The sequence below is a fragment of the Priapulus caudatus genome, unplaced genomic scaffold (genome assembly GCF_000485595.1).
Source record: "Priapulus caudatus unplaced genomic scaffold, Priapulus_caudatus-5.0.1 Scaffold1541, whole genome shotgun sequence".
Lineage (NCBI taxonomy): Eukaryota > Metazoa > Priapulida > Priapulimorpha > Priapulimorphida > Priapulidae > Priapulus > Priapulus caudatus.
Window position 1 is genome coordinate 4,746 of NW_014578602.1, and position 14,052 is coordinate 18,797.

General features: G+C 39.6%; 1 long non-coding RNA gene across 2 annotated transcripts in view; it reads right to left on the minus strand.

The window, feature by feature from the left end:
* The window catches only part of LOC106816942, a 19,962-nt gene that overhangs the window by 4,568 nt on the left and 1,342 nt on the right, over positions 1 to 14,052 (minus strand). The window contains exons 1-2 of one of the 2 annotated variants that reach the window (XR_001394961.1): positions 9,477 to 9,523; positions 3,839 to 3,956 (exon numbers count right to left, since the gene is read on the minus strand). This is a non-coding gene — a long non-coding RNA (uncharacterized LOC106816942). Of the gene's footprint in view, positions 1 to 3,838; positions 3,957 to 9,476; positions 9,524 to 14,052 lie in introns of those variants that run through there. The other variant, XR_001394962.1, reaches the window with a different exon arrangement.

Consider the following 14,052-nt stretch of genomic DNA (forward strand, 5'->3'; position numbering starts at 1 on the left):
TAACCCTAACCCTAACCCTAACCCTAACGCCAAAAAGGGGCTTCAACGACCGACGGCTGGCGTACCCGTAGCCACTGCGTTAAAAGTACCCATAATTTCAATTTTCACAGTGCCAAGTAGCATTCCTTTGAAGGCATCAGTCACAGCCTAAATAAAACTTGACAGGGAAAAGTCCCAACTTGTTTTCTGAAAATCCAAACGAGCAATGTGCAAAAATTCGTCTGATTGAAACAGAGCTACTCCAGGTTCAAAGGCTTTAACTCGGGTACACCTCCTCTACAAGAGATTTACACCTACCGGCTGTTGTGTGCTGGATAATAAATGAGTCAGCATTGAGTGGATTCAGAACTATTCAATTATTTACCTACAACAACGTGCTTTTCTTCAATCTACCATTACCTGTCCATTTCCATTATGCCAAGACCATCAGCAATGCAAATTTTATTACTGGTAAAATTTATTGGATACCAACCTATGTTATTATTCAAGCCCAACTAACATACTCTAGTCGATGAACTTCGTTATATAAATACGATTGTGCTGCCATCTACTGAGAATATTTACTAATATGGTCAAACTGTGCAATACAACAGATTTGCAATTGGGAATTCCCGACCTAGATGGGGCAGCGCATTCAAGAACGATATACACACGATATATTTACTATATATACGTGGATTACTTAGATTATGTAATTATTTACCTTACTTAGATGAAGATAGGTCTAAATTAAGAATCGTGCATCCAAAAAACCATTAATATATTATACACAAATAAAGCAAATTTTTAGCATTCCTTATACGTTTTAACTTGAAATAATCAGTGTGTATACGTAACAATTTCTATGCCACAACAGTGTTCCTCTGCTGGTATTATTATAGCTCCTATTGTGGCCACTACTACCACTACCAATCGAAGGTTAGACATGGAAAATATTGATGTCTATTAGAGTTGGGTATTTTACCAAAGTACCACGGTATTACCGCATTATACCGCGATTTCAAGAACAGGTCAGAGGAATATAACTCGAAGGTCAAGGACTCGTGGCGGGCTTTAGCGAAATGCGCTACGCGCTCGTGATCAATCGTGCCCCGTTCTCCTATCAAAGGCACCGCTGCCGCGCTCATAGAAAAACGCCTGGCAGTCGCTGCGTCGCGTTATTCTTGTAATCTGCTATATCTTGTAATTCCTTTGGAACAAACATGAGCGAGAGTAGGAGTGTCGTACGGCTAGAACCAGTCTGAAGTAATAAAGCATGTACAAATAAAACAGCGCAGACTATCTACTAGGCATATAGAATAGGTGCTGGAAATACGCGAATATAGCGTAAATGGTGTCGATCGACGGAGATGAATTTATAAAGCTACGCAATGACGAGGAAGTGAAATAAAATTGATATGATAAAAATAGCTAAAAAAAGCCGGTACACCACTACACCACACAAAGTACCGTGGTACGTACCGGTATAGGTCACGTACCGCGGTATACCGGTAATACCGCGCACCTCTAATGTCTATTATTATATGCCTAATGACTTACACTGTACCAAAGACTGCAGTTACTGCCAACAACTCGCATGCTTAGCCATCTAAACAGCTGCATGTATGCAACCATGCACACAAATTTGCAGATAACAGCCTTCTGTTATCAGCACATGGACGATAACACATACTCGACATTACTGCTGGTGGTTATACTGACACAGTAAGCTCAGTTTTGGCTAGATGCCAGGAGATCAAGCTAGCAACTGCATAACGTGCAGCAAATCACCCGTGGCAGTTAAAAAAGTGTGGAATGAGCACTCACATTCACAAAAAACGGTGAAATTGTCCCCAAGATTTGAGCACACGTGCGCTTAATTAAATGTTTTTCCTATATTTTGACGGGGCAAAATATCACTAGACAGTAATGTTTTTTTAAAGTTAAAGGCTTGCAAATGGTTGATCAATACTGACACTTATTGATTTTATAAATTCCATCTCAATGCATCACAAGTGGATAGGACGATTAGGTGCTACTGTGCAGTAGTGCTAATGTGGTTCTGGCCACTGTGATCGCTATTATAAAAATAGAAAATATATCATAACAATCAGAAATATTTTATGCAACTAAAATCATTCAAGTATCAGTCAAAATATACCTGTTACCAGGGAACAATTTCCAGCCCAAAATTTGCATAGCAAATGTGCTATACAAAATAAATTTTGCATAGCAATTGGATAAATTTGTATAGCATTTTTTTCAGACAATCACAGTGCAAATTTACACCGCAGTGCATGCTTGGCGTGTTATCGTGTCGGCCTGTGACAGGCACAGCTAGCTTAGGACACACTAGCGATTCTGTACGCTGCCCGGCAGCGTTTAAACAGCGTGCGAGCTTGGCACTCGCCCGCTCGCCAATGTCGAGTGAAAATAATATATCGGGCGAGTCAAAGCTAAAACTGACTCGCCCGTGTTGGCGAGTAAAAATAATTGTCTAAAGCTTTAATCAAATGTTGGTTCCTTACGTTATATATTATATCCAAACATTGATGAAATACAGTTCTAGCGATTGTGAAGGGCGGCTATCCGACTCCTCGACCACGACATCCTCACTTTATATTATCAAAGGTCGCCGAAGAAAGCAGCCCGCGAGAGCGTGCAGCGCCAGCACAGCGTGGCTGTGTATACGTGCCTGGGGCGGCATATTGATTGATGTACGGGGAGGGGGGGGGAGTGCAAGATTGTTTAAAAGTCACGTTGGCCTTGGTGTTAACAAGTCAATAAAATCGGCGTAACGTGGCATTTCATTGACGGGGCAAAGCAGCCCGAGAATAAAAGTAAATTGTAAACATGTATGTTTCCGTTTACATCTCGCATGGGCTGCATCGCACAACTGCGATTCATAAAAAAATATGCGTAGCAAATGGCTGAAAATACATCGCGAATTGCGATGCGATACCGGGAAAATTATTCCCTGCCTGTTACCTTTGTGTATTAAAACTGCTTCAGTGACCTGCACAATAAAAATCCCATGCACACTCTGTGAGTTACTATTAGTCATTTATTGTATAAATGAAATACACGTTTATATTTTAATTGAGTTGTTACAAAGGCAAGTTAAAATAGAAGCAAACAGAAAGTTCATGCTGCCGAGTCCTAACATACAAAAACAGGAGTCAGCTGAAACTATTAATTTATTTTATGCCTTATCATGAACAGTTAACATGTCAGGGATCTTCACAGAAATTTTAGCATGTATGTAATGCAATCAGGCACTTCATTCGCGAGTGCTACTTGCAGTCAATTACGCGTGATGTAGGCGACCCCAATACACAGGTTTAAAACTCAATCAGTTCGGAGACGTACACATCAAGCTGTGAAAACACAGCACGACTGTGTTGCGATTGTCAAAGGTGAACGCAGCTGGAGATTTATGCATGTCGGAGGATTTATGTGATGTCCCAAACTAATATTGGCTTTGATGGCATTTCGGAACTGACATGCGTAAAAGGGCTGGGGGCCTCGCATGTACACAAACCGAAGTAATTGTGCCAAAATCTACACAAGTGTGAATTTATGAATTCTCTAGTTAAGCTATAGGCTACATGGATAAGTATATATGCATGTCTGAATAATAACAAATATTTTTGTAAGAAAAACTCAAGTATATGCTATAATTCCACAAAATGAAGACATCCCAACCTATTGTATGTTAGACAGATAAGATATTTATCTTGCGATAATTTTTCCTGAAGATAGCATATATATACATCCATGTTTCTTTAAACAGTTTACTGTATTTTAAGAAAATAAAATGTTGCAATTATTATTTTTACACATTTTTATCTGTACTTACATTGCTTACCTGCCTGTCTGTTCAGTGTTCACTATCTGCAATAATGGAAGATCTTTAAAGTTTTTCTCGTTCTTGTGACGTCAGCACCTGCCTACAAAGAAACTATTTGAAATATTTCCTGCAAGTAGAAGAAAAAGGGCAAAGTAAAAATAACGATACAAGGAATAATGGCGCCTGAGTCTAGGTCTGATCAAGCCTACAATCGCTTCTTCGCCCCCCATTACAGTGGAGTGTTTTTTTTTCTATTGGTGTTACCTGTGACACACGTCAGCTCACCCCCATATTAATTATCATTTTTCAATTGAATTATCAATCCCACTAGACGTGATGCGGCCATGATGCCGAGGCGCGCCCAGGATTGACACTTTGTGTCTTCCAATCACAGCCTACGCCGCACCAGTGTTTTATATTTTTAAATATGGGGACCCATTGGACCACCAAATCGCCGATCTAAGGAACTAGGGCATTCTGCTAGGCTAGAACGGTTTCCTACGATAGAGTTTGGCACAAATACGAAAATAACACGCTGTTTAGCGCACTGCGCTACGTCCTTCTGTTGCATTTTCGTAATCAGAATAAGCCCCGCCTTCTTCGTTGATGGGCATGAACGGGGCGTCAACGACGTGACCCGTTACTGCGTGTAGGTGTTTGGCGAGACTGTTTGCTTTTCGTAAATAATGAAAGGGCCGGCCGATGCATTTCGCACCGAAGTGGAAAAATAAATTTGGCATTTTTACCCGCTTTCGGAAGTGAACGAGTGCGTCATTCATTGAACATTGAAGTTTTTCTTAAAATTAAACAATTCCGAAAATCCCTGACTGTGCTACTCGATTGTTTTAGCCAATGAACGTAGCTGTGTGTGTGACGTCTTGCCCGCGCGCTTTACGCTTGGCTTAGCGGGCTTCGAAATGGATATATCGGAGGCATGCACCTCATCCCAAACAAGCCCTTTGACCGACTAATCAAGAAATTCAAAGGTCTGTATATATTGCTCTTATTTAGCCGCCGATAGTTCTTATTTAGAACAAAGTCTTCATTGTTATCTTCTAAAACTACAGACTAGTGTTGTCAATCGGTTGTAATTTCGTAATCGATCATCGGTTGGACCCAAGTAACCGATGATCGGTTACAATCGGTTACTCGGGGTGTTGAATGCCTGCGTGTGCGTAACGTCGTGTGCATGTATGTGCTTGTTTAGCCCTGTTTACTGTTTGTTTTGCACTGTTTACTACTGTGTGTATAATACATGTACTGATTCTCATCACTTTTCCAAGTTTTCTTGTTCAAATTTAAAAAAAAGATTTTTTTATTTTTTATTAAATTGATTATGGAAATTTTGATAACCAAGCGCTTGGTTCGAGCCACTGTTCAACCGATGATCGTTACATCACTACTACAGACCATCCGCTGACCGCTGTGGCGACGTGCGCCGGGCCTCGAATTTGGCGCACGTCTCCACTGCGGACAGCGCTTCATACTTGAACATCCCCGCGGTCGCGTGCTCATATCCCGCGGAACTGCGCGTCTCATCCACGCGCAGCACTCAAGATCAACAGCAAAGCTGTGCCACGCAATCTTGTATCATGTCTCTCTGGATCAATTATCATCACATAGCAGGGCATTGGTTAAATAGGTTATTATTGTCCCCAGTAGCAAAATGGGCCCAATTTTAGGTTAGCACCTCGGCTTTGTTTATCACATTTCCGAAAATGAGGGCCCGTGGGCCGGGTTCCCAAACTAGGATTGAGCAGCAAAATGAATTCAGAATTGGTACCTGTAACAATCACAGATCTGGTCATACACCATCTGGTGCTGCCATCTGTAGTGGATAATAGGAATGAAGGAATTGCATCATGGAGGCTGAGCATTTATGTGAATAAAAATAGTTATAGTAACTATATATCGTTCTGCACCCTGATTGTCTGATACAAACACGCACTGAAACAGTACCCTTATCATCACAGGCACTTGAAGTTGAAGCGTTTCAATAAAATATAATGCTAACTAAATACGAAATCTATTTACTACCAAATTCTTAATGTTTCTATAGCTCTCTTTCACCTATTATTGGCCGACAGTTTCCAGTAAATTCCGTCCAAATCCTATGTGCAACAAACACTGACTGCCGCCATTCCTCACGCGGGTGCAGTGTGCACACTGACACTTATATATATAGCAAGTAGGAAAGCGGGATCGCAAAATTCGCTCGACGCTCGTTTGATTTCACACTTTCACCTTTACTTGCAGCCATTTACATTACTGGGCAAGGTTCGCGAACTCGAGAATTTCGTCAGTCATTGTGTGATTTCGTGTGACACAGCTCGTTACGAACAGAGACAGTATATTTTTATAACAAGTGAACAATGTTCTTGACATAGAAACAAAGATGGCAGCTGTTGGATGTGTATTCGTGCTGTGAAAGTGTGAAATCAAGCGAGCGTCGAGCGAATTTTGCGATCCCGCTTTCCTACCTGCTATAGGATATAAGTGTCAGTGTGCACACTGCAGCCGCGTGAGGAATGGCGGCAGTCAGTGTTTGTTGCACATAGGATTTGGACGGAATTTACAGGAAACTGTCGGCAATAATAGGTGAAAGAAGAGTATAGAAACATTAAGAATTTGGTAGTAAATAGATTTCGTATTTAGTTAGCAATATATTTTATTGAAACGCTTCAAGTGCCTGTGGCTGTGCTTATCACAGGGCTGCCAACTCTCACGCATTGACCGTGAGACTCACGCATTTTGACCAAATCTCACACTCTCACGCTGATCTTACAATATCTCACGCACAGCAAAAAAATGCTGAGATATCTCACGCATGCTTCATGAATAAAACGCTGAAATATCTCACGCACAGCAAAAAAAATCTTACAATATCTGAAAATAGTCACTTTAGTATGCACCAAATTGCACAAATTGGTGCATTTTCCCACACCCACCCCCCGCTCAGTCGCTTCGCTCCCTGGCATCTCACTCTCACCCAATGTTGGCAGCCCTGTTATCTAGCCCGACCAGGCTGTGCGACGGATTGTCTATACAGCCTGACACCCTTCCATACAAAAAACCTATCACCTCTCTGCAGATCTAGATAAATAACTCTGTATATCTCAAATAAAACTATTCTATTACCACCTTTGACTTGCCTTGTTTGAAATATTAACATTAACTCACAGTTGTCCAGCTTCTAAACTAGAATGTATCTCTTAATTCACGGTATAATCTGCTAATTCTCACAGCATATCAACTTTCCAATCAGCTTTACCCGCGATGTTTAACGAGGCACGGAAAACCCGAAACGGAAGACTCGCTAGAAAATACTACAGAAATAGTACAGGGCTTGAAACTAACGCTCGCCCGCTCGCCCGAGGCTAGTAGAAATCAGTAAGGGCTAGTAGAATGTCTGGTCTGACCAGCCCTGTTGGCGAGTGGGAATGCCTACCAGATAACATATTACTAGTACTTTTTCAGCAACTACTAACCCGACCGAAATAGTGATAAGTAATATAAAATTTGCGCGTGTAAACATAATAAAATTGCAAAACCTAAACTTAAAACAGTCACAGTACCTCAGACAATAAAATCGGTCCAACCACCATGCTGCTCTATTCACAAGCTCATGCCAATCCCCTCACAGTGTATATACGCAATGCGTTTCTGTTTACGTTCGTGGAACCGGTAGTTAACTTAGTTTACGTTTCAGCTGACCTCAGGGTTAAACACTACAATCCCTCCCCTTTCAATCGAAGATATTTTCAATTTGACGGTTGCTAACTATCAAATTAGAAACGCAAATTTACTTATACCGGAGTTGAATCACCCTGGTTAATATACAATCCAGTCTCTGTGTCTATAATTAACGTGGAATAGTAGTCATGGTTTTGTCAGGTACTGTTATGAAAATAACCTACCTACATTCCTGTAACTGGTATGCTAAGCCTTTTATAATACGATGTTCATCCTAACACTAGCATAACACGCTTCTATGTGGCTTATATTCAGTCAACTAAGCAATACGTACAACTATACAAATCTCAAACTAACACAAACAGGATAACTCTACTTATAACTCTATACTGTACTTGTACTAACTACTAACAAACTCTGTACTTGTAGTAAGAATTACTAGAGTAGTAGAGATAGTCACAAACGGTTCAAATTAAACATGAACTTTCATATTTCCGTAGACTGACTAATAGTTACTATAAGGAATTATTCTGCTCTTATAACATAGTACTGATGTATTTGTATATATGTAAGTATATATATATGTATATATATCAAGAGCTAATATACACCTAGAGTGTACAATGGAAAAACTGGGAAATAGTGCTATTTCACGGCAATATTATTCTACTGAGGCCTGTGGGAGGCATGATTACGCTCCAATATCTCGGCCTGGGCAGTATCGTAGAGACAAGCGGTTGTCTTATTTTAGAGAGCAAAGAATGCTGGCTTAACGCAAATACCATGAACTTAGTCTAGAACCGCATACAAAGTAGAATAATATTGCCGTGAAATAGCACTATTTTCCCGTTGTACACTCTAGGTATTTATTAGCTCTTGATATATAATATATATATTATGTATATTTATATATATATATATATATATATACTGAATATATGCTGAATCTAAATTTTCACAGTCAAGGAATTTCGCAGAATGCATCTCGGAGCGTCTAAAATCAAAAACCCAGATCACCCACACTCACCCCCCCCCACCTCCACGCAAATGGCAATTTTTACTCACTGCGTAGCCTCAGCGCGGGCACTTCAGAAAAGTAAGGGCTGGGAGATATTTTTAAGGGCTAGTAGATTTTACAGTCACTAGCCCTGCTGGCTAGTGAACATTTTAGGTTAGTTTCAAGCCCTGTAGTACAATAGCTGCACGATGGCTCTCACGGCAATTACACACCAAAGCAAGTGAAACGATGTTTCACAAAATGTCTGGCGCATTTGTAAAAACCTTAGATGACATGTTCTCGGATGTAGGGGTGGTTTACATGAAGGACGCGGCAGATCGTTTAATTTCCTTTGTTCGATCCATTACGGATTTTAGTCACAGTCGGAATGATAGCAAACATGGCGGCGAATTCATAAATTTTGTTGCATTCGTCTCAAAAAGTCGCTGTAACCCCGTAAGTACCCCACGGCATCGTAGCGCACTGATGTTAAACAAGAAGGTGGACGTTACTGATTCATTTGTATATCACATGTGTAGTGTTCTTTGGCGATACTTGGCAAATAAGGCAACTACGTGTTTAGCTCCAGCCAAGGTTTGAAACGGTATTCTAACTCTAGCAATACCGTTTCTTGGAGCTACCCTGTTATCATGATGTGGGTGTTGTCACTATTCCAACTTTACAACTGTTTTCACTATCTGCCAGGGTGATCTATTGCCAAACCTGTGTTGTGGTGGCTTTGTAGACATATGATAATATGTAACTCCTACATTTTAAATACTCAACTACCAGTATTTTGATAGTACTATGCGTGCATTACATTTCCTGATTCAAATTTGGCATTTAGGCCGCATTATATTTTCAAATCCAACACAATTTGAATGATGATTTCGGGTAATTACTTGAAGAGCAATTGCAAAAATTAATATAAATGAATTAATTCCAGTCTATCCAAACCTTTTTTCACAAGTTGATAGAGGTACACAATGACATCATTACTACTTAGTAAAGTTTAAATGTTTAAATATTCCACACAAAACAAGAAAACCCATGGCAGCAGCCAGAGACGGTAGGGTTAGTGATACAAAACGGATGTCTCGCGCGTAGTTAATAGCGCAATTTCACGAAGATATCGGCATTTGATTTTAATATTCAGTTATAAATCATATATAGCCACAGGGTATGTAAGAAATATACAATTATACATTTTATCTTAAGATTTATTAATATATATTTTAAAACCGTAACTATATTGTGCCACCAACACAAGATGTCTGCCTCCATGCCTCCATGCCTAAGAAGTCTTAGACATGATTTATTATACTATAAGACTGCTAAACATTCCCTATTCTTGTTACCAATTGTCATTCCTTGAAAGGAATGGTTAGTGTGAGAAGCTTATCTGCTTACGTAAACATATTTATAGGCCTACGGCCTAATTTGAGACGGAATTTGTGTAACTTCAAAAAAGAAGACTTGCCACTGACAGTGACACAGACACTGAAAATGTGTTCATCCTCAGGAAGTAGTTGTGTAGGTCTCGTAGGAAGTTATGAAAGAGTCACACGCCTCAGGAAATAGGTGTAACGTCCATAGAAAGCAATAGCGCCGCCCGTGAAGATGTCGCACCGCTAAAAAACGTGGAACCCATCTCTAAAAAGGTCTGAGCCGAAAGCCAAATTTGAATCACGCGTATATAAATGACATTGACGTCTTTTAGTATATAATGATAATCATATAATGAACATATGATAATGTATTTAGAGAATCGGCATGAGAAAAACCCGCCTTCGAACATCGTCGTGTAACAACGGCAATGAATAGAGGCATTGATTCCATACATAGTTTGACAGAGTCTGGTATCAAAGTTACCTCACGTTTTAGGCCGACCAGGCTGTGCGACGGATTGTCTATACAGCTGACACCCTTCCATACAAAAAACCTATCACCTCTGCAGATCTAGATGAATAACTCTGTATATCTCAAATAAAACTATTCCATTACCACCTTATGACTTGCCCTTGTTTAAAATATGAACGTTAACTCACAGTTGTCCTGCTTCTACTAGAATGGTATCTCTTAATTCACGGTATATATCTGCTAATTCTCACAGCATATCAACTTTCAAATCAGCTTTAACCGCCATGTTAGCAAGGCACGGAAAACCCGAAACGGAATAGACTCGCTGAAAATACTACAGAAATAGTACGATGGCTCTCAGGCAATTACACACCAAAGCAAGTGAAACGATGTTAAGAAATGTCTGGGCCATTTGTAAAAAAACCTTAGATGACATGTTCTCGGATGTAGGGGTGGTTTACATGATGACCGCAGATCGTTAATTTCCTTTGTTCGATCCATTGCGGATTTTAGTCACAGTCGGAATGATAGGCAAACATGGTGGCAAATTCATAAATTTGGTTGCATTCGTCGTGCAAAAAGTTGCTGTAACCCCGTAAGTACCCAGCGCATCGTAGCGCACTGATGTTCAAGAAGGTGGACGTTTACTGATTCATTTGGTATATCAACATGTGTGGTGTTCTTTGGCGATACTTGGAATATAAGGCAACTACGTGTTTAGCTGGCAGCCTGTGTTTCGAAAACGGTATTCTAACCCTAGCAATACCGTTTCTTGGAGCTACCTCACGTTTATGATCTATTAGTATTACTATTAGTATAATTTAGTAAATCATTACTAAATGTATGAACTGACAGATCCAATCTACTTTTCCATAGGCACGTAAGAGGCAACTCAGAAGACAGCGCATGGAAGGAAGCGAAAAAGAGGAAAATAGAGAAGAAAGAGAAAAAGTGTGTTTTTGATGATGAAAAGTTTAGTGAAACTTCATATTATACTGAGAAATGGTATGTTGCTATTGCATTTCGGGTGAGAAAAATACACTGCTACAAATATGATAATGATTAATGTGTTGTATTGTATTTACAATATAATTGATACTGAATATATAGGGTTTGTCTATATTCAGGCCGGTACGGGAGATTACGGTACACATATATTTGCTAATATATTGACTAATCGCGCGTCAATAAACTCAAATATTCACAGGAGAGTATAGCTTAAGACATGTGTCTCTACGGTATCTAGAATATATTATGCAAATGATCTCCCGTACCGGCTTGAATTCATATACTCTCTGTGAATATTGAGTTTAATTGACGCACGATTAGTCAATATAGCAAATATATGCGCGCAAGAAGTGAATTACAGATGATATAAATTTCTAAAAATTCTAGATACCTATAGACCACATGTCTTAGGCTTATACTCTCTGTGAATATTGAGTTTATTGACGCACGGATAGTCAATATATTAGCAAATATATGCGTACCGTAATCTCCGTACCGGCCTGAATATAGACACTCCCGAATAATATATGACTGTAATAAAATGGATAACTGACTTACAGGTCTTCGAAAGGTATAGGCCCATACAATTTCACATTTTCAACTTACGCAAAAGGCCGTTGGGTGGCAAGAAGCTGTATGATGTATGACAAAAGAATTTCGGTCATATACACGAACGTTATGTAGGTATACATGGTCCGCAACGGCATGGGCAATGTCCGGAATTTGATTCGACTCCTTGTAAACGCCTTGAATTTTTAAAATATTGTGTTTTATACCAGAATTGTCCTGGAAAAGTTGTTATTGCCCTGGAAAAGTACTCAAACTACTGGAATTTAATAAATAAAGAAATTGCATTAAAAGCAAATCAAAAATAGGCAGTTAAAGTTTATAAGATGTGGCATGTTTTTTAATCTCCTTAACCTCGTCATAATGAATACTTTCACCGTTAACACTCTGTTTTTTTTCTGAATCAGAAGTTTTCATGTCCTCTATTCCATGTAATGTAATCTTTCAAGCAGTGCTAAGTCTGAAAACAGCTGATTTATTAAGTTAAGCTAGAATTTTAGTACTTGACAGGGAACAATTTCCAGCCAAAAATTTGCATAGCAAATGTGCGATACAAAATACATTTGCATAGCAATTGGATAAATTTGTATAGGCATTTTCAGACAATCACAGTGCAAATTTAACCGCAGTGCATGCTTTGCGTATTATTGTGTTCGGCCTGTGACAGGCACAGCTAGTTTAAGCGCTAGGACACACTAGCGATTCTGTACGCTGCCGCAGCGTTTAAACAGCGTGCGAGCTTGGCACTCGTCCGCTCGCCAATGTCGAGTAAATAATATCGGGCCGGGCGAGTGAAAGCTAAAGCTGACTCGCCATGTTGGCAAGTAAAAATAATTGTCTAAAACTTAATCAAATGTTGTTCGTTTACGTATATATCCAAACATTGATGAAATACAGTCTAGCGATTTGTAAATGTGAAGGGCAGCTATCCGCTCCTCGACCACGAGCATCACATCCTCACTTTATTATTATCAAAGGTCGCGCGAAGAAAGGCAGCCCGCGAGAGCGTGCAGCGCGCAGCACAGCGTGGCTGTGTATACGTGCCTGGGGCGGCATATTGATTGATGTAGCGGGAGGGGGGGGGAGTGCAGGATTGTTTAAAAGTCACGTTGGCCTTGGTGTTAACAAGTCAATAAAATCGGCGTAACGTGGCATTTCATTGACGGGGCAAAGCAGCCCGAGAATAAAAGTAAATTGTAAACATGTATGTTTCCGTTTACATCTCGCATGGTGCATCGCACAAAACTGCGATTCATAAAAAAATATGCGTAGCAAATGGCTGAAAATACATCGCGAATTGCGATGCGATACCGGGAAAATTATTCCCTGCTTGAAATTGTAAAAATTGTCCTTGAAATGTCCTGGAAAACTCCTTGAATTTTGTCTTGACTTATCTGTATGGACCCTGTCTATATGAGTCAACTGTACAATGAACATGGCTGTCATACTATGTTCATCAGCTTGTAACCAGGAAAAACTGCTTATATACTCTGTTTCAAACTTTAATTGAATTACATTGTCATCTTCAACACAATATTTAAGTAATTATGTTTCAGCTACTGAATACTTATTATTTGTTAATATCTAAATTGTTTATTATAGAAGAAGAGGAATGCTGTTCTAATTTGACTTTTTAATTATTTCATTGTACATGTGTGGTGCAGGAAAGAATATCAATAATGGAGCGATATTAATAAATGGAGACCACCACATTGGATCATCTATTAACAGATAAGGATCTTATATATCCAACACAGTACACAGGTATGTGATTCTGTTGTAACCCTGTCAAGTTTTTTTCTTCTGTAAATGTGTGTACTACGAGACACCTTTTTACGCGTTAATTGTAAACAACTGCATGTAATGCTGGTAAATGAGTGGCTGATTAACATAAGCTTCATATGATTGACAGAATACAAAATTAAGCGTCAATTCATTGACCAATTCAAAACAAGGTCAATATTATAGCATGGTGCCTATGGAGAAGTGTGTGGCATATGAGGCTCTGCACGTTATTGTTTATTTGCTAGGCCATGGATTGGCCGTTACTATGGACGCCTATTGATATTCTGCATCTATCCGACGATCTATTGGTGAT